This window comes from Mauremys reevesii, linkage group 6 (assembly GCF_016161935.1).
Source record: "Mauremys reevesii isolate NIE-2019 linkage group 6, ASM1616193v1, whole genome shotgun sequence".
NCBI lineage: Eukaryota > Metazoa > Chordata > Testudines > Geoemydidae > Mauremys > Mauremys reevesii.
Window position 1 is genome coordinate 51,331,373 of NC_052628.1, and position 26,879 is coordinate 51,358,251.

Below are 26,879 nucleotides of genomic sequence, written 5' to 3' on the forward strand. Positions count from 1 at the left end.
TGGGAATCCCATTGCGGCGAAGCCATCTATGATGACCTGAACGTTTCCCAGGGTCACTACCTTTGAGAGCAGTAGCTCAACGATTGCGTTGGCTACTTGCATCACAGCAACCCCCACAGTAGATTTGCCCACGCCAAAGTGGTTCGCTACTGACCAGTAGCTGTCTGGCGTTGCAAGTTTCCAGAGGGCTATGGCCACTCGCTTCTGCACAGCCAGGGCTGCTCGCATCCGGGTGTCCTTGCGCTTCAGGTCAGGGGACAGCAACTCACACAGTTCAAGGAACGTTCCCTTACGCATCCTAAAGTTTTGCAGCCACTGTGATTCATCCCAGACCTGCAGCACTATGCGGTCCCACCAGTCCGTGCTTGTTTCCCGGGCCCAGAATCGCCGTTCCACAGCATGAACATGACCCATTGCCACCATGATGTCCATGGTGCGGGGTCCCGTGCTTTGTGAGAGGTCTGTGCCACTCTCAGACTTCATGTCCTCACCGCGCTGCCGTAGCCTCCTCGCCTGATTTCTCAGCCTCTGACTGTGAAAACGGTGGACGATAAGGTGTGAGGAGTTGACAACGGCCATAAGTTCAGCGATGATCGCAGCGGGCTCCATGCTTGCAGTGCTGTGGCGACCACGCTGTCACTCACCAGAAAAGTGCGTGAACTGATTGCCCGCCAGCGCTTTCAGGGAGGGAGAGCGGGAGTGACGGTTGAATGACGACAGTTACCCAAAACCAGCCTCGACACATTTTTCCCCCAGCAGGCATCGGGGTCTCGACCCAGAATTCCAATGGGCAGCGGGGACTGTGGAAACTGTGGGATAGCTGCCCACTGTGCACCGCTTCTAATGTCGATGCTTGCCCCGATAGTGTGGACTCACAAAGTCGAATTACTGTCCTTAGTGTGGATACACACGTTCGACTTTGTAATATCGGTTCCACAAATTTGATTTAAGTAGAATCGAACTACTATGGTAGTGTAGACATACCCTTAAGCCTGGTCTACACTGGGGGGGGGTTTCGATCTAAGGTACGCAACTTCAGCTACGCAAATAGCGTAGCTGAAGTCGAAGTACCTTAGTTCAAATTACTTACCTATCCTCATGGCGCGGGATTGACGTCCGCGGCTCCCCCGTCGACTCCGCCACTGCCATTCGCGGTGGTGGAGTCCCGGAGTTGACGGGAGCGCGTTCAGAGTTCTATATATCGCGTCTAGATGAGCCGCGATATATCGAACTCCGAGAAATCGATTGCTACCCGCCAATATGGCGGGTAGTGAAGACGTACCCTTAAAGACTAACAAATTTATTTGGGCATAAGCTGTCGTGGGCTAAAACCTACTTCATCAGATGCATGGAGTGGAAAACTCAGTAGACAGATATATATACACAGTACATGAAAAGATGGGAGTTGCCTTACCAAGTGGTGGTGGGGGGTCAGTGCTAATGAGACAATTCAATTAAAGTGGAAGTGGGCTATTCTCAACAGTAGAATACCAAGGGAGGAAAAATCACTTTTGTAGCTGTAATGAAGGCAATGTAATCAGAGTGGCCCATTTCAAACAGTTGACAAGAAGATGTGAGTAACAGTAAGAGGAAATTAGTATGGGGAAATTAGTTTCTGTAGTGACCCATCCACTCCCAGTCTTTATTCAGGCCTAATTTGATGGTGTCCAGTTTGCAAATTAATTCCAGTTCTGCAGTTTCTCGTTAGAGTCTGTTTTAGAAATGTGTTTGTTGAAGAATTGCCACTTTTAAGTCTGTTATTGAGTGTCCAGGAAGATTGAAGTGTTCTCTGACTGGTTTTTCAATGTTATAATGCTTGATGTTTGATTTGTGTCCATTTGTATGTATTATAATAGTGTCCACCAGTGTCTGTAAAAAAGGGTCTCTGCATTTTCACTGTAACCAGTTTTTTGAATTTATAACGCAACCATGAATTGTGCTTGAGGTGAAAAAAAGAGCATACACATGCTCAACCCCCCAAATGTATAATATATATTTTTAAGTTTATCAGAACTGTTTAAAAGAGGTTTGCTGTTAGGTTATAGGACAGAAACATGGATCCTTTGTGCATTCAAATTGCAGTACTGAAAAATTGTTGATCTTATATATTAAACGTTTGTAGACCAGATAGTGAGCTAGAAATTCTGGTTATTTATTTTATAATTGTAGAAATAGATTCAAAAGCAGCTACTGTATATTCAGTTATATAGATAGATAGAGATAGATAGAGATATAGATAGATATCTATAAATATATAGATATAGATTTTAGAGCAATTTCCAGACTCTCTACTGTTATTCTTAAAACATGCATATTACCACTCACATATAGAGCATCAGAGTTCCAAAGACGCCATCACAGTCTAATGCAACAATAATTCACAAATGATGTATCCTTAATAGTATGTATTGGATTGGCACAGGCCTTAACAACAAAAGAGTTGTTATGCTTTGTCATGCCAATGATCCATGGATCAAGGACTGTCTAAGTACTGATGTGATGTGAACTCCCTAGTTTGACTACTTATTGCAGAGGTGTAGGAATTATGTATATGTCTGTACTACTGTATCAATAACCACAACCACGTGTGGAGCTCCTCAGATGGTCATATCTTCATTAAAGCCACTGGGAAACAAGCTGGGGCTCTACCCCCAGTATACACCAGTTGAGGATCTGTCTCTGAATTTTTGGATGGTATTAAACAGAAAGCTTACCTAAGGATTTCCTGTCTTTTGCAAGTTTAACCATTTTTTAGAATTATAGAACCAAATCTTAGTCCTACTGTAGTCACTGTCAACACTCCCATTGACTTCAGTGGGGCCAGGATTTGGCTTATACTTTTAGCTCAATATGCAAGCCAATACTGGACTCTTTTGGCCTGATTGGCCTCACATTTACACCTGTGTATATTAGAAATAATAGTGACGAAGTCAGTGGAATTATACTTGTGTAAAACCAGTGGAAGTGAGGAGAATTTTTCTACCATACTCACTGACAAGACAACCATCTCCAAACCTCCTTTTCTATCACTGTGGCAATAGAAACAGTGGAGAACTGATCCCAAGCAAACACATATTGCGGAGAACCTCACTAGAAACCTTTTAAAATAATCCTAAATCAAATATGGCGTCCTATAGTCTAAGAACCCACGAACCAAAGGGTTTCTCTTTTGTACTCCACTTTTTTTCTGTACAGGGAAAGGTGAAAATGTGTGGCAAAAATTGGTTTTATTTTTATTCATATAAATCGTTAGCAAAAATTATGGTGTGCAAGCTAGGGTGAAAAATGGCTGACAGTCAGGGTCGTGCTGTCTGGAGTTGCTCATGACCATGAGTGCCTACCTCATGGCAAACTGTCAAAAGCAGGGCAGACACCCCAACCTGGTGATATGTTCTATAATTAGATTTCACCAACCAGTACCAAATGTTAATTCCTAAAGTACTGTAGTACTGTTATAATGGAGACACAGACAGTCCCCTTAAACACTCCCATCTATCTTGCCACCCAGGTGAGCTGGAATATGTGATAATGGCCATTTACACCAAAAATCACAAAATATTCTGGGCTACACCCAGTTCCAAGAGACCAGTCACTCACCCAGGTCGATTTGCATTCTAGATCTCACACCAAAGACAACAGTGGTAGCCAATTCCATAGTAAGCATACTAAGGTTAATTAGCTACAAAAAAAAGAAAGAGAGTTATTGAGAGGTTAAACAAGGTAAAATATATGTATGTAGGTGAATCACAGTCTGTAATTCCAAATGGTAGTAGAGATGTAATAATCTGACTGTTTCCTAGAAGTCTCATAGGGCTACCCAGAATAGCTCTGGGAATCTCAGTCTTGTTCAGTTATCCTGTCCCGTTAGAATCCAAACAGTCCAGAGATGAAGATTTTTCCTCTGTGTACATGCGTATTGCTTCTTCCTGCGAAGAAACAAGTTGACAGGTTCACTACCCATGTGGGCTCTTTCTTTGCTGATTCAGAGAGAGGAGCACAACTGGTGTGTTTGATCTCCGATCATCGCACACAATGATTACTTGTTTTGAAATGAGCAACAATTAGCACTTGCCTGTTAAAGATTTTCATTTTCATTATATAAGGCTTATTTCTCATTAGTTATAGGGATACATACAATAAAAATGTTTGCTAGTACACTATAACAGAATAGAGAAACGTGAAAACAATGCATGCACCATGCACCATCCCATTACTTTTCATGAAGTTTAAACACCAAATACATTCTTATACATTTAACAATCATTTTGATCTATACTAATACACAAGCGAATTGCCTGGCTTCCAACTGTGAGTTTGTTAGTTCTCAGCTGATGCCTAGGCTTTGGCCAGTGAGGGCCCTTGGCTTACCAAAATCTCTATCAGTTTGGTAGTCCATTAGATGTAAAGGCCAGAATAACATGGGGTATATAATTTCAGCCATTGATTCCTGTGCTTGGCCTAATAACCGTCTGATGGAACTAGAGTGTATTTTTTTTTTAGAAAGAGATTTAATCATGATTCAAAGACACCATGTGATGGTGAATCTACCATTTGTAATCTGTTCCAATGGTTAATTAACCTAACTGTTAACATTTTGCAACTTATTTTCATTTTGAACTTTACTAACTTTTTATGTCTTTGTCTGTTAGATGAGAGCCTTCAGTTACCTGACATTTCAACCTTATTGTTGGAGTAGAAATATATATGTATGCTTATTTTCTTAACCCACAACTGAAATACAGTCATTTAAGTGACCTCTCCAGAAAACAACATTCAAACCATCAAAAAACTAGTTTTTGGTGAATTGTTCAACTCAAACAACAAAAAGTAGAGTATATTGCCTTTTGAAAGGTGAGATGCAAATGTGAGACCCTAAAATTAGTAGACACTCCTCAGGTTTTTGTTTGTTTGTTTGTTTTTAAAGACATTTATCCATTGGCTGAGCTCAACTCACATTCACATGCTTAGACAGAAGTCCATACAAACTGACTAATTTCATAAGCAAAAGACTCACTTTACATGCATATAATTAGCTGATATGTGCACAAATGTCCATCTTCACATCTGTATGTGGAATTTGTGGGTACAGTAGATGCATATATAACCCATTCTTCATTGTGTTACAAGTCATAGTCTGTGGCTGCTCCAAAAAGAATAGCTACCTTCTATTGCTCCTAGCGAATGCACCTAGGTTCTGAGCCACTATCCTTTGAAGTCATTGGGAGAGTTTTCCACTCAGCTTTGAGTTAGGTCCTGTACTGTAATAATGAAGGTCCTAGATCAAATCTTGCTGTTGGCCCATATTCCTGTACATGAACAATTTTGGCGGGAGCTATGTTTAAAATGTTGTCCAATAATCAGTTGCAAATTATCTTTCATGTAGGCATATTGTATCAACTGTGATATTATAGTTTAGGAGTTTTCTGAATTTTTTAAACGTCTCCCAAGCAGCACTTTATCTAGATTCTCGTTTGTAAAGACTATATTTGGGTCTGGTATTGAATATTTTGCAGGTTTCTGGGGTAACAGGAGAACTGTTATTTTCCTGCCCATATAAAGGATTATTTCACACTTTTGCTTCTTTTTATGACTTCATTTCAGTTATTAAGATGGTGACGGGGAATTTAAAGCTTTGAATTCTATTAGATTGTTTAATTTTGTTTGGTCTTGCCTGGTTGATTATTTGGGTGTGAAAGTTTATTGTCAGTTGAGTTACAGATAGTTGAACTAAAGAATGAATCAGTTCTTTCTTTTATGAAAAGACATAATCTCATAGCTCTGAACAGTAGAGCCAGCTGGCCCAGAGTTCTTCGTCTGCTAGTTTTACATATTAAGTAATTAGTATATTGAATTTCTATATGTGTTGAATTTTTACATAGATTATTACATTAGCCTGTAATGCTTTATATATTTTCAGGACTCTCCAATATAATGTTATATTGTGAAATCTGTGATGACAAAGGAAAAATAATCACACTTTTACATAAAGCTTTATCTACCTCAGATGTTTTATTGACTGTCTTCTGGGGTGACGGGGACAGTTAGTAAAGTGGAGAGTCTAATAACAGCATGATTCTGAGTTTTAGTATAGTAATTACGGCTGAAAGGAACTATATAACTATAAGATAGTATTATAATGGCAGAAAATACCACTCAGTATATCCTTTCTTCTGATAAAGAAAGAAAATGGCATACACCATTGTCATACCCATAGAAACTGCAAAATAACAAGAATAGTGTAAAACAAATTAATTCACAAGGCTGTCAAAAAACTCTGCCTGTTATAGCCTGATTAACTCAACTTGTGTTGCATGTTTCGATATTTAATACTTATACATTTCCTTTGTTTCTAAGGTGTTTGAGAAGACTCTGATGACTTCTGAAAATGAGATTTTCCAGACTTGACAGCGGGTAATTATTTATTATAATAATTATTTTAATTAGGTGTTAGTATTACTGTAGGACTTAGGAGTCCTGTTACATGCTCCATTTTTTCCCCACACAAAGTTCCCTATAGTGGGGCAAATATTTGCTCAGCCTGGAAGACTAAAAAGAATGGAAAATACTCTAATGCAGGGATTACTATCATAAGATACAGCAAAAAGTCCTGTGGCACCTTATAGACTAACAGACGTATTGGAGCATGAGCTTTCGTGGATGAATACCCACTTCATCAGATGCAGGTATTCACCCATGAAAGCTCATGCTCCAATACGTCTGTTAGTCTATAAGGTGCCACAGGACTCTTAGTCTGCATCTGTAAAAGCAGCAAACACGGCTACCCCTCTGATTCTATCATAAGATATTAGACTAGTTGTCCAACTAGTTCACTATCCTAGCTCTAACAGCTGCTACAGGAAAGGCACTAAATGTGCATAATGTAGGAGTCAACCTGTGTGGATCCAACTGTAGGATCGGGACCTTAGTTTGGACCCAAGTTAAAATTGCCATTAAAAAGTCAGCTTCCTTTCTTCACTATAAAAATCAGTGAAATCGTTCCCTCCAACTGTGTAAGAGAGAATTTTAGCAAAAAGCCTTCCAAATGAAGTCTACGTTGGGTGATTTTCCTGGAAGGCTATGCTGACTATAAGCACAACATCTATATATGGTTTACAAAGTGCACTGTATATTTATGGCTGAAACATATTATTAATTATTTCATCTCTCTAAATATTAATGCCTCACTCCTCATTGTAGTATAGGGTGACCAGATGTCTTGATTTTATGGGGACAGTCTCAATATTTGGGGCTTTTTTTTTATATGGGCACATATTACACCCCAGCCCCATTCTGATTTTTCACACTTGCTATCTGGACACCCTATTTTAGTATCTGAATTAAATTATAGAGTTTTCACCCAGCTTTTGATTAACAACATTTGGAAAATATTCAAAATTAAACCCACCCAAGGAAAACAATTCAAAAGTTAAATTACTGAGGAGGGAGGGATAGCTCAGTGGTTTGAGCATTGGCCTGCTAAACCCAGGGCTGTAAGTTCAGTCCTTGAGGGGGTCACTTAGAGTTCTGGGGCAAAATCAGTACTTGGTTCTGCTAGTGAAGGCAGGGGGCTGAACTCAATGACCTTTCAGGGTCTCTTCTAGTTCTATGAGATAGAACTCTCTCTCTCTCTCTTTCTATATATATATATATAATATGTCTTACATGAGGTCATACCTGAAGATATGTCCTATTGCATAATGTTTACAGTAAAAAAAATTAAAACAAAAGCAAAAAAACCCAAACAAAGCAGAAGGTCCTTTCAATGGTGTAGCCTGTGGCAACACTGCATTTTTTCTGTAAAATATAAAATGAATCTGATTTAAAAACTTGAATGGTTGAAGATGCCTCATTTTCATTCCCAAATGGTTTACCTGACTTAAAAGGTCATAGCAAAGACAGTTAATCACCAGTCCATCAAAGCTGACCTTACAATATACTTGGCAACTAACTTGCAAATGCTTGCTTCTGAGAGCTTTCAAAACTCAGTCCAACTCTACTGCAGTGAATTGTCTAGATATGACTAATTCAGGTAGTTATGTTTGGGTTTGTAATAGATGGTGAAGAAATCAGGCTATAGCCATTGGACAGTTTGAATAGCAGATATTAGATAACATTGAACGAAATGGGAAAAGATAATATTTATAAAAGTAAAATAAATCTTTTTCCACCAATTTGATTAAAAAGTCTTAATAAAATGCAGATTTTGTTCAGTCTGAATATGAGCACGAATTAGATGCAGAGAGATTCACTTTCTGATGAAAATCTGACCTCTCTCTGAACTTGGATATTTCCAAGTTTGCACAGCTTCTGTTCAAATATTTATTTTCTAATACAAATTGTGTATTCACTTATGTACTAAAGTCAGGAATAAAATGTCAACTATAGTGGCCATTAAATATGGAAAACACACATCTTGTGTAAATAGATAGTGTGATAAATCCATCTAATGAGTCTGACCTCATGTGCAACAGAATAGGTTCAGGGAAGGAAATAAAGAATTTTATTTTCCTTTCTTAATAACTTTTGAGTAACAAAAGGAAATGTTAAAAATTCCTACTGAACATTGTAACATTTCTTCTGTTGTGCGATTAAAATATATGTGCCTTCTAACAGATGTCCCTTAATATGAATTGTGTTAAAAATAAATAAATAAATAAATAAAAATAAGGATAAGTGTTTTTCCAGACATAAATGTGGAGGGATTTTTGAAAGAGAGAGAATGTACTTGTTAGTCCTAAAAAACCATTCAAGATCTAAAGGTCTAGGTAAAATATGTTTTCTTTAAGATAGACCATATCAGCCACACTACATAGCAGCATTAAACTGCTTACAATTGCTCCACTTTTATCTTTGGTCCTCTACATCTGCAGAAAACATAATGTGAAGGTTGTAGGTACAGAAATACTGTAGAGATGAGAATGAAGAATGGCTTTATAATATATAACGGTGACTAGTAAGACCTTGAGCTCAGTATGAAGAAGCAAACATTTGCTGTTCTGTCAACTGATTTTTTTTCAACTGTCGGCTGTAATTATGAAATCAATACACTCTATTATATTTAGAATTTAAATAGGTTCTCAAATAAGACATACCATCTTCAGGTCAGCAACAAGCTGTTTATTACACTCTAATGCAAGTGAGCAGTAATATGGCTTTTGCCATCTCATAATTTTAAGGTGGATTTTTAGCATAGACTATTCATTCTAAACAAATCCACTCCTATCATATCCCTCCTTGTAATAGGAATGTCCTATTAATATAGCTGTTAACTAGAAAATGAGGGCAGGTTTTGCCTAGGTATTATTCTGCATCAGATCATAGGCACTGACTCTAATCATTAGAAATTCAAAGGGGTTGGGAGTTTCTTTGACTTTTGTCAAATAATGTCAGTATTGCGTGTATTGGAACTTATTTATGATACTATGCCTGTAAAAAGATCAATGGCACTGAGTAAAAATATCAAATGTGCCAAAGCAATTTAGGAACTAGAGACCCGTGTTAAAAAGGGATTTAGAAGCCTAAGTTCAGTTCTTGTAAATACTCAGCTACTGTAGATAGAACTGACTTCAATGGAGTTATGACAATTTTCACCAATAAAGATCCACCCAATTGTGCTCCTATGTGCCTAGAGTGTGATCTACACCCACACACACTCTTTTATGTTGGCTTAAACCCGAGGGTATAAGCTCAACTACTATAACCAGTTTTAAACTCTTATAAGAGATCCCATAAATGAATGTCACACTATCTTCAAGTAGTTTAGTTAAACTGATTTAAGTTAAATGAGTGTGACTTCTGTGTGCAGGCAAGCCCCAGTGACTTTTGAAAATGTGACTTAGGCTCCTAACTCAGTTGGGTTGTTAGGAAAATCAGTTTCCAAAGAAATTTTGGAGAATCAAAAATGGAGAGTCTGAAACTGGTAGATTCAATTAAAAATAAACATGTAAATTAGGGATCGGCAACCTTTGGCATGCGGCCCATCAGGGAAATCTGTTGGTGGGCCAGGACAGTTTGTTTGCCTGCAGTGTCCGCAGGTTCGGCTGATCGCAGTTCCCACTGGCCGGGGTTCGCCATTCCAGGCTAATGGGGGCTGTGGGAAGTGGCACGGGTCGAGGGCCTGGAACGGCAAACTGTGGCCAGTGACAGTTGTGATTGGCTGAACCTGCAGACGCTGCAGGTAAACAAAGCATCCTGGCCCTCCAGCGCATTTCCCTGATGGGCCATGTGCCAAAGGTTGCCGATCCCTGATGTAAATGATCATGCATGCTTTGGATTCATCAGTGGCAAGGGGGAGAGTTAATGCAAGTCCTAAAGTTATACCAGAAAGAGTAGTATCTTTTTGTTACTCCTCTTCACAAAAATATTCCCCAAAGAACCAGAGATTAAAAACAGCAAAGAATCCTGTGGCACCTTATAGACTAACAGACGTTTTGGAGCATGAGCTTTTGTGGGTGAATACCCACTTCGTCGGATGCAAGAGATTAAAAAGTTATCAGTGAGCTCAAAGCTATGAATTTCTATGCACAGCATGTAGATCTTTTACTACTTTTACTAGATTGTCATGGAATCCTCTCTCCTCTTATAGATAAAAGTACAGCCTTGCACATATGCTGTAGCCATGCCTGAAAATTTGTGTCTATATGGCTACAAAAACCTGTTTCTAATAAGTACGAACATGCTCAATTACCTGATTTGTGTATGCAAATACAGGATTTTGCACCATAAATATAGCTTTTGAATTCAAAACTTAAACAGGCTTCAGTGATCTGCCACTCAGAGTAGGATAATCCTGACAGACTTGGAGAACAATACAAATCAGGCTGCAGATTTCACAGCCCAGAGTAATAGGTATGATATACAAAAAACAGTTCATAAAACTCTTCAATTCACTCCTTTTCAGGCCTTTTCCCTGGAAAGGTTCCAGTTCTGCCATGTATCCATAAAATACATGTGGCACATTGTCTCTGGGGATAATGTAAGCATTAACTTAGCCAAAACTGAAATCTGAATCACCTGACCATTACTGAACACAGCGAAGGATCTATAGTCATTCTGGAATTTTGTAGCTATTATCAGTGGTAATTTTGTTGAGAATTATTCATCTTTATTAAGACAGTTGACTATATAAAAGCTGGTCTGTTATGAAACCTCCTTTCATCTTCCATTCCAATGGTTGGAAGCTAAAGTTAGACAAATTGCAATTAGAAATAAGGTAAAATATTTAACAGTGAGGATAATTAACCATTGGAACAATCTACTTAAGGATATGGTAGATTCTCCATCATTTGAAGTCTTTAAAGCAAGATTAGATGTCTTTGTAAAAGGAATGCTACAGCTTGAACAGAAGATACGTGCTTGAAGAAATGTTTGTGTAAGATCCCATGATTTGTGTTATGCAGAAAGTTCAGATTAATGATCAAGATGATTTCTTTCCGCCTTATCTACAATAGAAGTCATGTATATTACCATGCCTGTTACTCTGGATGTAATAGTGCAGAATGTATTGTCTCAGAAAAGGCCTTTTTCTTGTCTATGCCAACAGTATATTGATCGTCTCTTGCAACATAACATATTCAGTCTTAAGAGCAACTTTAATGACTATGCTAGTGAACAGAGCACTACACTGGTTCTCAGACCTAGGCACTATTGGTTCAGGCACTGGCTTGCTGTGTGGCTATGGGCAGGTCACTTCCCCTCTATGTGCTATAGTTTCCTTATCTTTGAACTGAAGATAATGACACTATTCTCTGTAAAGTGCTTTGAGATTTCCTATTGAAAAGTGCTATATAAAAGCTAGGTATTATTATTATTAGAAAGCATTAAGAGGTAATCAATTATATAGCAGTAGGTAGCTGTGGTAGCATATAATCTTTGCCAGGAAATGAGATAATTGCTCTCAATATTCCAAAGAGCCCCAAAATGTAATTGTTCACATATTTTACAAAATTAAAAAAACCTCTAGAAACATCTACTTTGCTGATATCTGCAGGACTCCATCCACACTATTTTAAAATTTAAATTATTTTCCTTTTGCAAAAACCAACAGAAATATGGAAGAATCAACTGAATTATTTTCTGGATTATTGCATTATTAATATCATTGTTAACTAAATTCTGATTCTTCTTCATGTGATTCTTTATGTATTCCACTCTTGTGGTGCATGGACCAGAGATTGGAATCTTTCAGCCAGCAGTGCCCATTGGCTGGGACCTTTGCACCTGGTGCAGAATTGTACAATCCTTATGGATGGGAAGCCTTCTGTACACCAAGCAACTCCAGGAGTTATTGTTTCTTCTAAGGCACCTCTCCCATTTCTGGCAACTTGCTCCCTGGAGGAAGCAAGAACAAAGTGGGCCCTGTTCACAGGGACTGTTGTTGTGATCTGCCCTTGTAAGGGCCATGCAAGGATAGAAGAAGTTTTGTGTGGTCCTTCCATCCACCATTCCATGTGCTTCTGAAAAACAGATCACAGTCTGACCCTATATGATTAGATACCAGTCATTTTCTAAAATGGTTTCTGAAACAGGGAACATTATCATACTGAACAGTACCTTACTCTATGCAGTCAATGAAGCTACTCATGGAGGAAAGTTGTGCTCAATGGGAGTAAGAGTGGCAAAATCTAGCCTTGTGTTTCATTTCTCTGCACTGGATTGTATACAGTTGCTTCTTAAACTAATCAAATAAGCTTCAATAAATCAAATATTTAGATTATGGCTACAAAGATTTTTAAGGTCAGGAGGATCATTATGATTATCTAGTCTGACTTCCTGCATAACATGGGTCATAGAACTAGACATAAAAATAGACTGGAGTGATTACTTATCCTTTCAGTTCAACACAAGTCTCTCTAGTAAATCAAATCAATCAATAAATCAAAAGTTTAGATCAGACTTATCACATTTATTCACATTCAGCAACAGTTATTGAACCAAAATATTAATCCCATTTTAGTGTCTTTTGCAGAACCCTATCTGAAGCTTGAAAAATACAATTAAAGACAAGTTTATTAAACATAAATATACATATTCAGATCAGTAGTAAAAATTGGTTATTGAGATCAGCATTTTTCTCTACCATCTCTGGGGAAATCTAGTAACCAAAATAGGTGCTAACAGCTAGATACTAAATATTGCAAAGATCTATTATATAATAAAACAACTCTGAGGAAATTTAGCAAAGAATAATCAAGATTAATTTGACAGAATCTCAGCACAGCATTCCAGTGATGTGGAGATTCCATGCCTTCTTTCTTCATTAATCAAAACCAATCTGCATTAAGGTCCATATCCAGCAAAGTATTTCAATGGGAATAGTCATGTGCTTCAAGTTAATCATGTGCTCAAGTATCTTGCTGGATGAGTTCTTCACAGTTGATGGAAAAAATACATTCTGTTAAAGCTTGTTTGAATAAATGAAGTCTGGCACTCATTTAATATAATGTCTTGAGTAGTGTCCCTATGGGTACTCCACTTCAGGTACACATGCACCTCTCAAGCCCTTAATCAGAGATTTTCCCCCTAGCAGTGCCTGTTCAGCCTGTGCATGCTATCCACTGATGTTATATAAGGATGTACAGGTGAATAGCCCTTAGTTTCTTCTCTACCAGCTCAGCCTGAGACAGAGAACTAGCATGCCCACCTTGAGCATGTTTCAGCTATTTTGTATTCTTCTTCTAGTCAAGTTTTGTCAGTATATTTGGGTGTTTGTAGTAGTTATAATTACTTATTAAGTGTTAGTAGAGACAGAATAGTTTTATTTTGTTTTTCCACCTCCCCTCTTTTTTTCTTGGGGTGGCTTGTCTTCCTGGCAGGACATGCCTGGCTCACCAGGCTTCAAATGCTGCCTCTGCTGCTGAGATACTATACCTGTGAGTGACAGTCACTCTAAGAGTGTCCATGTTTGGAGGAGACCCACAGCTCCCAGAAGTGCAATTTCTGCATAGCCCTCAAATCACACGCAAGGAAGAACAGCAAGATTAAGCTCAAACTGTTAATGATGGAGCATTCACTTTGACCAGAGTCAGGTCAGAAGACGCTGACTCCCCCATTCCCCCATACATCTGTCTCCAGACAGATCCAGTGCTCCTCCCACCTTGGTGCAGGCTTCCCCTAAGAAGGGGAAGGTCATTGAGTCTTCTCAGAGGGTTCCCAAAAACAGGACTATGGACACTCATCTAAAGACACATGCTCTGAAAAAAACAGGTCCCCATCAAGATCTACTGTTTCTGAAGCCTCAACTTCTTGGCTCAGTACTGCTGAATTGAAGGACTCTTTCTCTGGTCCTGGCAAAACTGGAAAGCCCTGGAGCTTGACGGAAGAGACATGGCTCTGACAGGGCTTTGACATCCTTTACCAGGGAAAAGGAGGGCAAGCATAAGCATCCCAGTCTGGTACCATCAGGCTCAATCTTGCTAATGGCACCTACACATTCAGTACCCTTGGTATTCCATTGGTGCCTATGTTAGTGTGCTTTCCATCAGTGGTACTGTCAGCTTTGGCTACCATATTCTTGGATACTTTGTCGGTACCAATTCTCTACTTGGTATCAATAATTTAGGTATGCAAGAGACCTGTCCATAAGATACAAAGAGGTAATTGTCCAACTCTACTCAGCACTGGTGAGGTCTCCACTGGAGCACTGTGTCCAGTTCCTGGCACCACACTAAGAAAGATATGAACAAACTAGACAGAATCCAAAGGAGAGCAACAAAAATGTTTAAAAGGTTTAGAAATCTTTCTTCACAGGTCAGGTTAAAAAAAATGGACCTGTTTAGTTTTAAAAAAAGGTGACTGAAATGAGACTTTGTAACAGTGTTCAAATATGTTAAGAGCTGTTATGAAGAGGGTGATGATCAATTGTTCTTCATGTACACTGAAGTTAGAGCAAGAAGTTATTGGCTTAATCTGCATCAAGGGAAATATAAGTTTGATAATAGGACATCTGGAGCAATGGGAAAACCAGTGCCAAATACAGAGGTAAAATAACCTTTCTATTTCTACTTGATATTTCCTTGTTTATGCATCCAAGAATCACATTAGGCTTTTTGGTCACCATTTCACACTGGAAGTTCATGTTCAGCTGATTATCAACCACAACCCCAAAATATTTTTTACAGTCACCGCTTCTCAGGATAGGGTCCCCCATTTTGTAATAGGGCCTGTATTATTTGTTCCTAGATGTATTCATTTACATGTAGCCATATTAAAACACACACACTGTTTGTTTTCACCCAGTTTATCAATCAATCAAGATTGCTCTGAATCAGTGGCCTGTTCTCTTCATTATTTACCACTCCCCCAATTTTTGTGTCATTTGCAAACTTCATCAGTAATGAGTTTGTTTTCTTCTAGGTCAGTTATAAAAAGGTTAAATAATGTAGTGTGACCCTTCTGCCCATCTGAGTTGGCAGCACGAGGGTCGGGTTCAGTATCTAGGGGTTCTGTTTCAATAACACAATGCAAAACCAGCTTGAGCCCCCACCCAGTGACCTGGAACAATTACATACCACCCCCTAGGCGCCTCTAGGAGGCAATACTTCCCCTCTTGCAAGCACAGACCCTGAGTGTAACAAAATCTTTTTAATAAAGGAGGGAAAGAATGTGGCAGTATGTTGGGGGAACACCCCAAACAGGATTCATCACAAACCATGAGCAAAAGACCCCCCCCACCCAAAGTAAGTTTGGCAGTATCCTTTTCCTCTCAGGGTCTTAAGTCCAGCAACACAAAAAATCACCCAAAAGTTCAACAACCCAAAAGTTGCCCTGTCCCTGGTCAGTGCAGCCCAGAGTTCAAAAGTTTATCTGCAGAGTTTTACCTCCCATCCTGGGGGGGGCACAGCAGTGTTAAGGGGCACCTTACGTGATCTGAGGCCAACTACCCCGCCTTTTCATGGGGTTCTGCTGCAGCCTTCACTGTGAGCCACTCCGCCAGCTGTTCCACTCCTCCAACTGTCCCGTGAGCTGCTCCAGCCATTCCACAAACTGCTCTGCTCCACCAGCTGTCCCCCGAGCCACTCCAGTCATCCCGCAAACTGCTCTGCTCCACCAGCTGTCCCCCGAGCCACTCCAGTCATCCCGCAAACTGTTCTGCTCCACCAGCTGCTCAACAACATATCTTCAGACCCCTCCCCCGCAACACTCAGAGATTTCAGTTCTCAGCAATTTTAGCTCTTTAGTGATTTCAGCTTGTAGTAGGGGAGCCTCAGTGCTGGTGCACCATTGGCCCAAAGTGAATTCAGCTCAGCAGCCTGTAACTAGACTCCTAATCGAATTAAAATTAGCTCTGATATTCCACAGTAGAGAGAGGAGGAAGTGCAATTGGTATTTCAGGCCCTCAAAAGGGCCCATACCATCAGGTACAAACACCTGTCCCCAGCAGCGGCCAATACGTCCCTCGGCCTGCGCCGCTTCCAGCAGCTCCCATTGTCCTGAAGCAGCGAACTATGGCCAGTGGGAGCAGCGATCGGCTGGACCTGTGGACGTGGCAGGTAAACAAACCGGCCCGGCCCGCCAGGGGCTTTCCCTACATAAGCAGCATCTCAAGTTTGGGAAACATTGTTGTAGAACTTTCCTGGTGTTTCATGCAGGGAACAATAATTTCAGAAACATTTAGGGGAGGGTGTCCCACACTGTTAGAATATAAGCATTATATGTCCTGCAACATTGTGCAAAAGTTGCGGGGGTTGAGTGGGCAAACAGTAGAAGACATAATGGAGCATATAGACTGATGAAATGTCTTAGGGGGCAACTCCCACCTTGCCCTATGGAATATTGTGCCACTGGTTCCAAGACTTACTGAAAATCAATGGTCCAGCAAGCTCCCCAGCCAGTTCTTTTGAAACACTTGGACGCATATTATTTGGATCTGTCGATTTTAAAATATCTAACTTTAGGAGCTGCTGCTATCCTCCCCAAATAATTGTGGAATGGAAGTGTGTTATCAGCACATGGTATAACTAATCATTTTTTGGTTGATGCTAGAAACCATCAAAAAAATCAACTTCCTTTAAAGGTGTCTTAAAGTGAGCATTCATAAGTTCAGGCACCCAAAATCACTTTTCACTTTTGACTACAATATTAGTTGTGGCCCAGGAAAATGTTTTAAACCCCTGCAGTTATGTGGCCTTGAAGTACATTAAAAATACACAGAGAACAGATCCTAAAATTACAAAACAAGTCAAGTTTGAAGTTTACATCTTCAGCCATTTTTCTAGCTTATAAAAGTCCCTATCCTGCAAAGAGTGCTATGTGGGCATACATTGGTGCTCAGATATATTTATTTTTAGGATCCAGACCAAAGTACATAATTGATAAGAATATAAACTTTTCCTTCATCCTCAGGTTACTAAATATCATTTTAAGTGTCTTTTTTTGTAGTTGTTTATAACTTTTTCAGACAAAATCCTTTTAAGCTGACTCCAATCATGGAAAACTGCAGATCCTACTGCAGCATTCTTACACCTTCTGATGCATCTAGTGCTGGCCATTGTTGGAGACAAGATGGAATTTGGATATGATTCAGCCTGGCAGTTCCTGTGTTGCTAAACTGGGATCTTTGACTGCTTTGCTAAAAATTCAATAGCTTGCTTCTTGAATCTAAAACTTCCTGTCTCCCTTTTTAGCATCAACCTGGTAAGTTACCAGACTTCAGTTGTAGAGAAAACACATAGTAATGTTTGTACTTTTCTCAACAATGTTCTACTAACAGTAGAGTGCTCAGAAATCTGACTTATTCTACCTTTATCCCTAATCACACTCTATATTATTTTTAAAGGATTACAGCTTTGCTAATTTTTCTAAACTCGTGTCCACTTTTTAGTGGTGGATAATGATTCTTCAAAGAATCTAAACCCTTTTTTTGGAAGGAAATAAGCTGTGTACACCTAAAATATTGAATGGCCCAAAAATGTAAATATCTTTTCAGCCCCATTTGTGAAAGTATTACACAGTTTTCTATTATCCTTTCTTATAGAGTAATCAAGCCAGCTCAAAATAGTAAACTATCCTGTTGTTCCACAATCATTTAAAAATTAATCATTCTACAATCTCTGTCAGGGCAATGGATTAATTCTGAGCCATTTTGGGCACTCACTATGGTCTTTGTCAGGGGAATGAGAAAATATGAGAACAAAAATAGATCAGGCATTAAAAAATGCGATAGCTCATCCTTATAACAAAAATTGTGACAAGTGAGAAAGACTAATCCTTTCTCATAACAATCTTAAAATAGGTCTAAAACCAGAAAATACTGTAACACCCATCAATTTGCACGACAAACTGAATAACACATTTAAACCCCTTCCAATGGCAATCTTAACTGCCATTAATGCCAATATAATAAGCAATGGCAATTTCTTATTGCTTGAATATGTATATTGCTGAGCCACTCTTTAAACTTTGATAGCATCTAGGTTAAAGTAATATATACATATAGTGTATAAAGATGTTCCTTACCTATTTCTATGTAAAGACTACTGCTGAATATGACAAATAGAACTGGTTGGAAAATATCAAATTTTGAATTATTTTCACACACACACAAAACAAATTTTGCTGAAGTTTTTCACAAATTGTCCTTTTTCTCAACCAGTTCTACTGACAAATAAAAACTGCCATCTCAGTAAAACTGTTACCACCTTATGTCCTTAGGCTTCCCTCTTCATGTCAGCCCACCAAAGCTATTTGTAACACACATACCTGGGAGAGGACACCTCTGTCTATGCATTTTGTACGGAGACTAGGTGGAGATTGAGACTCCAGACACTATTTTGACCTCTCTCTCTCTCTCTCTCTCTTGCTCACCAGGTGTTATGGACTTAATTCCTCAATCACATCATTGGAATTAACTGACGAAGCCAATTCTTGTTCAATGTACAAAATCATGAGTGAGTCGAGGCGCTGTTGGGACATTGTACTTCTTAGTTTGTTTTTTACATGTGCTAGTTTAGAAAAGGTTCTTTCACATGAACAGCTTGTAACAGGTAAGACTGCAAAGCATTGAATAGATTTGTAAAAGGCCTGAAACATGGAAGACTGATACGATTCCTTTAGCCAATCAAGCCACTCTCTGGTGGTGTTTGTAGTGCTACCTTTAGGAACAGATCCGTCATAACCACGAAGCAATCCGACTTCACCTTCCAACTCATCCAAGGACGCTTTAAATTTGTTGGCAATGATTCTCATATCATCTCTGCCAATGTCTAAGCTCAGCAGTTTTCCCATTGCAGTCACAATTTTACAAGTCTCCTGTTCAAATTGCTGGTCAATGCCGGTAATCATTGAGTCTAGGAGTGGGTAAAATGAAGTTATACTCTCCTGCTCCTCTTTTGTATCAAAGTGATGCTGGGACTCAAATGCATCATCAGTACGAGTGGATGTTTTTCTTTTCTTAACTGGGGGAACCAATATATCATTCTCCACACACATTTTCAGACTGTCATTGAAAATAGATTGAAAATATTCTGAGCCACTTCTCATCGCAGCCATAGAGTTACTCAAGCTTTTCACCCCTGTCATTGCAGTAAGTAAATTGAGATCTGGAGCTTGAAGAGCCTTACTCACTTTTACCACCATCTGGAGAATAGGGTGCATCATGTGAAGGGAAAAGATGAACTTGAATTAATTTAGTTCATGGGTAAGGCCCTGGCTTTTATTTTAGCATCATCAAGGTGAGTTGTTTCAATAATCTCTCGTAAACCTTGTAAAATGATGGAGTAATTTTGTTTTACAGCAGCCACTGCTTCTGCTCTGCATGCCCATCTTGTGTTTGACAGTGACTTCAAAGTCTTCAACTGGGATCCTACTTCTTGTGAAAGCTTCTCCATTACTGCATGTCGCACTGGAATCCCCTCCATGAAGGTATAAAGAGTCTGAATAATAGCAAAAAAATCAAAGACAATTCTGTTTTGTTTACTTGAAGTGCATGCATCTACTAGGACAAGGTTCAAACAATGTGCATAGCAGTGTGCATAGAGTATTTCACTGTTTCTTTCTTTACATTTCATTTGAACTCCCACAGTACATCCAGATATAGTAGATGTGCCATTAAAACAGACAGACATCACTGATGACCAGTAAATTTTAAGAATGCCGAGGACATTATTTAACTGGTCAAAATAGACTGAGCATCAACTGTTAATAGTCTCTGAACAGACACAAAATGTTCAACTGGACTATTTTTTCATTGTCAAAATACCACACCACAACGGACATCTGTTCATGGTGTCCACAGTCAGTAGTGTCGTCGGCAATTATTGAGACCATTTTTCCATTTAGCGAAGACACAATCTTTTGTTGCACAATGTTGTGCAAGGCCACAATTTAAATCATTTTGGATGTGATTACTCAGATAGGTAGCGTTTCGAGGAGATTGTTGCACATGCTGTGCCATTACGGGATCATATTTTTGGAGCATATTGACAAGATTTAGAAATAGACCTTCCTCAAAACTGTCAGATTTTTCATTGTGACCCCTGAATGGTCTCCCACCTTTCGCCAAACACAGAACAATGTCAATCAGTCGCTCCATTACACTTTGGTTATGGCACCGTTCTTCTTCTTGTTTAGACAGAGAAGCCTGCTTGCCCTTCTCCAACAATATATCAATAGGTTTCCCTTCATTAAAACTTGACCATGAAGAACAGATCAACATATGAGATTTTGACAGTTGGTGATTTTTTAAAAATTGGTTAGCCCTATGCCAGTTTCTGAATCCCTTATCAATAAATGCTGGATCAGTGTGACCTTTGTTTGCTGCATCATTAGAGGAGAAGAAACAACAGTAAAAGCAAAATGTTGCATCCTTTGATGGGCTATATTCTAACCACCTATATTTTTCATACCAATCGGACTGAAAACTTCTTTGTTTATTCCTTATTTTACTTCTAGGAAACATGCTCAATCTAGGCTGATAAGGACCTCTAGATAATTGAGACCGGCGTTCTAATCTATTTTTTGGAATATCACAGACCGGGTCATCAGATGGAATGTTTGATGGCTTTGAACAGGAACTACACTGATCTGAACTAAGAGATAAAGTCTGTTTCTGTTGGTCATTACTCAGTTTATTGCATGCACTGGAACTGGTGGAGGCATTATCTTCATGTAAGTTCTTAACCGAGGAGTCCGAGGTATTTGCACTACTATCAGCACATTCATTATAATTCAGTTTGTCTGCTTCTTTTCTTATCTTAACAACAAACCGATACATATTCTAAAATTAAAAGGGGGTATAATACGATGGAATTAAAACGTAAAGCCACGGGCGGCTTGTTATGCTATTTCAGTAGAGTCCATGCGACAAAGATGAACATTATAGACACTGTGCTGGGCACGCCTGATGCAGCCGTTTATATAGGTGAAAGAATTTTCTAGAATAGTAATCAGAGGGGGAGGGGAAGACCAATGGTAATGCGGCGCCGCAGTAGTGGGGATGCATGCTGTGAGCAAATGCGGGCTTGCTATATAGAGTGTATCATGTGATTACATTAAAATGCAAAGCCACATTTTTTTTTAACATTAGGGCAGGGGTGGGCAAACTTTCTGGCCTGAGGGTCACATCGGGGTTGCAAAATTATATGGAGGGCCGGATAGGGAAGGCCCCACCCCATATCCACTCCCCCGCCCCCTGACAGACCCCCGGGACTCCCACACCTATCCAGCACCCCTGCTCCCAGACTGCCCCCTCCAGAGACTCCCGCCCCAACCACCACCCTGGAACCCCACCCCCTATCCAACCAGGGGCAGCAGGTTTGTAGAACTTTTGGTGGTGCACAAGCAGAGCCATCCCATCCATAGGACAGATCAGGGCAACCGCCCTGGACCTGTGCTTTGGGGAGCCTTGTGCTTCAGTGGGCACAGGGTCCAGGGAAGCCTGGGGGCTTAGCACCAGTGAGCAACCCGCCCCCAGCACGCCCCCCCCACCTCTTCCCCCCCCACCCCCACTCTACCCCTTCCCCCAAACCCCCGCCCCTGGTAAACTCTGGGAGCCGGTGGGGTGGAGCAGAGCAGGCTGGGGCCATGTCACTTGCTCCTGCCAGCGCCAGGCCCCTCACAAACCCCCCAGGCTGCCCTGGACTCCTTGTTCCCCTGAAGAATGGGTCAGGGCTAAGCACCACCATGTTTTGCGACGGACACTTGACAGTTATCAGACTTAGTGATGGACATTGGGGGAGGTAGGGAGTATTATGTCATTCAGTCATTCATCCTGTAAAATAGCACACAATTTTCCATACCGAAAAAAGAAAAACAGTAACCTAGTTAATAGTAATTATTATTAATAATAATAATAAAATCAACTCATAGAATTAATGAAAAATGTGTATACTGTATATGAGATTATTATATGAGAAATGAAAATGAGCTTGCTTTGGGATTTTACAAGGCACTTATATCATTTAAACACATTTGGTACCCTGAGTAATGATAACACTTCTTGCAAATCATATAAATACGGATCTCATGGTCCCTTTCCTTCACTCCATTGCCAAGGCACAGGTGTTATTGCTGGCTGCCCTAGGGCTGCAGAAAACCCTATGGGAAAAACATATGGAAAGAAGAGGATCAATTTATACAGAGAGCTGAAGGGGGAATCCCATAGTGCATTAATTAACACTTAATAAATACATCAAAATTAAATACATTAAAGAGATAAGAACCTGTAATGACAGATTTTACTTCATGAGAAGCTCCAGAGAAAGAAGACCCAGAGGGAGGAATGGTAGTGGGAATCCCAGGAGGTAGAGGGGCTGGTAGAGGGAGCAGACAGAGAACAAGAGTAGAGGCAGAGAGGCTGCAGGGTTGGCCCAGTCTTCTGCATCTCCCCTGTTGTTGGAGACACGGATCTCTATCACTCTAAGGGGGAACAATAGAATGGAATGCCCAGAAGAATGAATGACTTGAGGACAATTTCCTGAGGGACCCATATCCTTGCAGAGCTTTTCTAGCTCTGACATTTACGTTTCTACATGGTTTGGCCCACGGAAATAAAAATATGCACATCTTCCATGTGTTTTTGGACCAATGAAAAACCAGGTACAATTCAAGTGACATTTAAAATTCCCTATGAAACTGAGTTAACAAAATAAATGAGCTTATGAACAACCAGAAAATATCCTTCTCAAGTGAAAAGCTATAACTGGACTTCTTTGCAAAGAAAAGCCACAAAGTGTCTGGAAAGGAAGAGGAGATTAAATTACTTGCCTCAGTGAAATTCAATATCCAGAGAATTGCTGTGCCTGTGATGATGATGACTGGGGCTTGCTCACCTGTGGCTCTCCCTCCCCGTGCTGTGGAGGCACAGCCGGGCAGGTCTGCATCTTCAAGCAGGCCCCCTGCCTCAGGTGCAGCTCCCATTGGCCTTGGCGGCCAACAGTCTGGGAGCCTCCTGGCCAATGAGCTGGGGGCAGGATGGGAAAGGCAAAGGGGAAGATTGTAGGGAGCTTGGGAGCAGGGGAGGCAGCGGGGAGGAGAGCTGTCTCTGGAGGCACAAACAGGGGGGCTCTCTGGAGAGGGGTGATGGGGGTACAGGGGCTGGTGGGGATCTTCCAGGGGTGCAGAGGGTTGTGTGGTTCTCTGTGGGGTGGGGGGAGTGATGGACAGAGCCAGCTGCAGTCTGAGTCTGGTCTGCAGGGGAACGGAGGGTTGCTATATCCCCCCCTGTACTGTGTATTTTATGCCAGCCCCGGGGTGCCCATCGCTGCTCATTTCTCCTGCCCCCAGCCCCGTCTGTTTGTGTACCCCCACAATGCCCCCCCATCTGTGTCTGACAGTGACAGACACTCCTGCAGCTCCCTCCCCATCCCTGCTGGGGAAGCACAGTCAGGCAGCTCTGGCACTGCCTCCCCACAGCTCCCATTGGCCAGGTGGGCTGGGAACTGGGTCAGCTCTGGGAGGGGGAACAGAGGCACACCCCGTGCGCATGCCTGTGGGAATGAATCTTACTACTTAGATTACCCAACAAAGTGTGTTTGAATTGCAAAGACTGTTTAAGAAAGTCATACTAATAGCAATTGTGCAGCTCTGATTCAATTTTTTCCCATTAGTTACCCAATTAGGCAGAAGTAAGTTTAAATTACTATCCTTCAATATGTATTTACAAAAGACTAGTAATTAACCATGGTTAAAGCCCAGTGACTGGTAAGAGAAAATACACAAGATCAAGACACCAGTGTGACAGAAAATTTGAAATAACTAAAGAAATGTGGAAAAACACATTATGTTTGAAAAATAATTTCTTAGTTTTATGGTCTAATTCAGTGAGTTATTAGGTTTCTATTTTAAAAGAAACTTCTAATAAATAAGCAACCATTAAAAACTAATTGCTCATTAGTTTGGGAAATACAGACAACCTTTTTACTAAATGGCTGCTTCCAAGTAATATTGTGTTTAACTTTAAACAGATCTAAAAGATGTCTTCTTGTCTAGCAACCCAACTCAGTGGGGCTACTCAAGTGATTAAGATTTATTCATGTGAATAAGGATAGCAAGATGGATTCCAATATGGAAATCACAGCTGTGTCAGCTTGTGTGGGGATTTTGCAGTTAAGCAGCTTAGCTGATTTCTATTCACTTGAGAGTGTCATTCTGTATCCAGTCACAAGTATAACAATTCTTTCCCAAACTTTCTCACTTGTGGTTTTTCTTAAACTCGCGTCTCTATCCTACAAGTTGCTGATCTTCCTCAAATTTTATTAGTAGGAATTGCTTTGCAGTTCATAGGATTGGCACTATAAGGATTAAGGCCCAAAAATTTAAAACCTGGGTACCTAAATTTAGACAGCTATGGGCCTGACTGAAAGCCCATTGATATCAAAGGGAAGATTTCCATTAACTTCAATTGGTTTTAGAACAGGTCCAAATCCATATAAGTGAGCTTATTTCAAGAAGTGGTAAACACTTATAGCTTGCATTGCGGAAGCTAGTTGGGGTTTTGGGTGCTCACTGAAATAACTGGATGTGATTGAAACTTGTGTAAACATACTCGAGCTAGCTTTAGTCTAGCTAACTCAGGTACAGGAGCATTGATGCTGAAGCAGCATGGCCATCGGTGTAGGCTAGTGGGCTGAGTAATTACTCAGGGTTTCAAGGGGGTTTGTGCAGCCCACAATGAACCCAGCACTACTGTGCTTTACTGCTCCAGTACCCAAGCTAGCTAGAGTAAAGCTAGCTCATCTATATCTACACTGAAATCATGGGGTACACTGAAATCATTGCAGCTTGTGTAGACATGCCCTCACTCTGAAGAGAAGGGCACTTAGCTATATAAATAAGGATATAAGTGACTACTTGAGGAACCAAAGTTTGAAAATTGGCTTAGCACTCTAAGGGTGAGACATTCAGAAGCACCTAATATGAGTTAGGAACACAAAGTCTAAAGGAACTGGAATGAAGAAAATAATCTAATTCATGATCTCTACAACAATTTTGACTGTCAAATAAACATACTTCTGTAGTTATGACTGTGGGTTTTGAGACAAATTAATTGAAAAAAGCCACAAGCAAAATCCAACACAGTTTTTACACACACAAAAAATGCTCAGAAGAGACTTCACAATTTGTAAAAACAAATTATGGTTTTCACAATGAGAGATATGCATTTAATTCCATGAGTGTTTCTAGTAAATAAAAGAAGGAAAGATTAATACCTAACTTATCTTAATTCTTTAGAATGCCAAGGAATTATGCTAAAAGAGAAGTATAGCACATCTATTAATTGAGGAGAAGGGACACTTCTGCAGCTGCTAGTCTTATAAAAGAAGTGGATAGTAGGAAGTGAATTATATTTGGTTTACTGTGGCAAGTTTATCACAGTAATGGACAGTCTGGCTCTACAAAGAAAGAGGCTTAGGTCTGACTCTGCAAGGTCTGATTCCCTCCTGTGGGATGCTGAGTGCCCCAATCCCATTGTAGACAATGGAATTGAAGGAGCTTAGAATCTTTCACAACTGGGCATTACAAATCTTCATATGTTCATCCTTGCTAAAGTGATATTCACTATCATTGACAAACCGCATAAACAAAACCTGCAATAATTATTATCAAGCACTTTCTGACAGAGAAGTCACCAGGGATATTACAAGATTCAAGAAGATAAACTAGGAATTGGAAATTGACATGAATGTTAAAAATGCCAAGCTGATCAATGCACAAGATTTATGCATTAATGGGATTTGCTTGTTTTCTTCTCCAATGGAAATTAGATGCACACTTTCTTATAGGTTCTACTGTGCTGTAGGTTCAACATTAGGGTTCCCCAAGGAGGATAATTTTCACGTTCATTCAGGTTGTTTTAGGCCAATTTTCAGACCCCACTATGAATAGCATGAATGTCAGCTGCCAATAAGCTCCCTGCGTCCAAGGTAAAACCACTAAATATTGGTGATTATGGTCCTCACACAAGTTCCCAGTGTTCTATTTAGCATGTGACATGTGTCCAATTCCCACCCAGTTCTCATCCATGCACATTTAGGGCTAACATGATCTCCCTGTTGCCAGTTCAGAAGTGCCATGAAAGAGTGTAAGGACTAGAGAAGAAAGGGGCAATTTTTTTATACCTTTAACTTGCCCATTTAAATAGCCATTTATTTTCTAATGTTTATTTTAAAAATAGATATTACAGCTTCAATTTTCAAAAGTGACTTGGGGTTTCAGGCTTGTAACACCTTAAAGGAACCTCATTTTCAGAAAGTGCTATGTAGTCACCTTCTGTGCTGTTATATGGATTAACAGTCTCATTGGATTGGGTTTGTACTCAGTGAATTTTCTGAATTAGCTTCAGCATATATCAGTGGCATCTCGTGGACTGTCTTAAAGGGCCCAGTCCCACAAGGAGCTGACCAACCACTAACCAGTAGATTTCAATGAGAATTGAAGACACT

The 26,879-nt window shown here is 40.1% G+C and overlaps 1 long non-coding RNA gene across 1 annotated transcript; it reads left to right on the forward strand.

Moving 5' to 3' along the window:
* The first annotated feature begins 6,354 nt into the window (after positions 1-6,354).
* LOC120407370 lies at positions 6,355-19,851 on the forward strand. The gene is made up of 3 exons (XR_005599923.1): positions 6,355-6,411; positions 18,808-18,887; positions 19,733-19,851. It is a non-coding gene; the product is annotated as an uncharacterized LOC120407370 (long non-coding RNA).
* Positions 19,852-26,879: the final 7,028 nt, after the last annotated feature.